Here is a 1,934-nt window from a genome sequence, read left to right on the forward strand (position 1 = left end):
CGAAATGTATTCCGTGAAACCGTGTCCAGATGGGAATTGTGCAGGGACACATCGAAAGGAACCAATGGTGTGTATGAGTGAGTTTGTAGTGTACAATCGTTTTATAAATATAAATATCATGAACTATATCGTTTTCATGAAAATAGTTACTTATTTTATGGACACTCTGTATATAAATAACAAATCAGACTCACATAGTAGATCGCAGTACTACACATATATTACATCTGTATAACAGGAACACTTGCATGGAACGTAGTGGGGACTATGTTGAAAACTGATGAAGTGTTTGTAGTCTTATTGTACGTATTCAATTAATAAAATAATTATTAAGGTTACTTTTTGACTCTCCCTCGTATGATGTACCGAAGTACATATGATATTTCCGTGCAGAAATTTTGCATTACCATGTGGCTTCAATGAGAAGGATTCAATCCGGTATCGGAACTAGAATCCGGTGTGGCTTAGTGGATAAAGCGTCAGCACGCAGAGCTGAAAACCCGGGTTCGAGTCCCGGTGCCGGAGAGAATTTTTCTTCGTTCTACCCATTCTTCACTTTGCTCACAATGAAAATTTTAATATGTCAAACTTAAGCAAGATGTCAGTAAAATTATCTGGAGGAATTAGAAACCTAAATCAATAAGGAATTCCAAAACACGGGATACATTCTCTACTTACCTACGCCTACTGGCTTTTAAGGAACCCGGAGGTTCATTGCCGCCCTCACATAAGCCCGCCATTGGTTATTATCCTGAGCAAGATTAACCCAGTCTCTAGCATCATATCCCACCTCCCTCAAATCCATTTTAATATTATCCTCCCATCTACGTCTTTGCCTCCCCAAAGGTCTTTTTCCCTCCGATCTCCCAACTAACACTCTATATGCATTTCTGGATTCGCCCATACGTATGCCCTGCCCATCTCAAACGTCTGGATTTAATGTTCCTAATTATGTCATGTGAAGAATACAATGCGTCCAGTTCTGCGTTGTGCAACTTTCTCCATTCAACCCTCTTAGGCCCAAATATTTTCCTAAGCACCTTATTCTCAAACACCCTTAACCTATGTTCCTCTCTCAAAGTGAGAGTCCAAGTTTCACAACCATACAGAACAACCGGTAATATAACTGTTTTATAAACCCTTTCAGATTTTTTGACAGCGGACTGGATGATAAAAGCTTCTCAACCGAATAATAACATGCATTTCCATTATTTATTCTGTATTTAATTTCCTCCCGAGTATTATTTAAATTTGTTACTGTTTCTCCCAGGTATTTGAATTTTTCCACCTCTTCAAAGGATAAATTTCCAATTTTTATATTTCCATTTCGTACGATATTCTCGTCAAGAGACATAATCATATACTTTGTCTTTTCGGAATTTACTTCCAAACCTATCTCTTTACTTGCTTCAAGTATTTTCCCTAATCGTTTGTGGATTTTCTCCTAACATATTCACGTCATCCGCATAGACAAGCAGCTGATGTAACCCGTTCAATTCCAAGCCCTCTCTGTTATCCTGGACTTTCCTAATGGCATACTCTAGAGCAAAGTTAAAAAGTAAAGGTGATAGTGCATCTCCTTGCTTTAGCCCACAGCTAATTGGAAACGCATCTGACAGAAAGTGACCTATACGGACTCTGCTGTACTGAGACACATTTTAATTAATCGAACTAGTTTCTTGGGAATACAAAATTCAAATTCAATAAGAATATCTTCTCTATCATCATAGCGACGAAATTAAAAAAAACTGCACCAAAATACTGACTTCTTGTGAGTATTGACATTATTTAAATTTAATTCTATTTCTTTCTTAGATGCTGAAGAATATCAATGTTTGCTGTTTAGGCAGGCCCTAATAATAGTTTCGATAATGAATACAAAGAAAAAAATAAAACGTTAGGTCCTGTGTTTTATATTGAAGACACATTAGAAA

The 1,934-nt window shown here is 37.0% G+C and overlaps 1 non-coding gene across 1 annotated transcript; it reads left to right on the forward strand.

Annotated features, from left to right (window-relative positions):
• The first annotated feature begins 453 nt into the window (after nucleotides 1–453).
• TRNAC-GCA (transfer RNA cysteine (anticodon GCA)) lies at nucleotides 454–525 on the forward strand. Its single transcript has one exon. It is a non-coding gene; the product is annotated as a tRNA-Cys (tRNA).
• The last annotated feature ends 1,409 nt before the right edge of the window (nucleotides 526–1,934 follow it).

Source organism: Periplaneta americana, chromosome 14 (genome assembly GCF_040183065.1).
Source record: "Periplaneta americana isolate PAMFEO1 chromosome 14, P.americana_PAMFEO1_priV1, whole genome shotgun sequence".
Taxonomy (NCBI): domain Eukaryota; kingdom Metazoa; phylum Arthropoda; class Insecta; order Blattodea; family Blattidae; genus Periplaneta; species Periplaneta americana.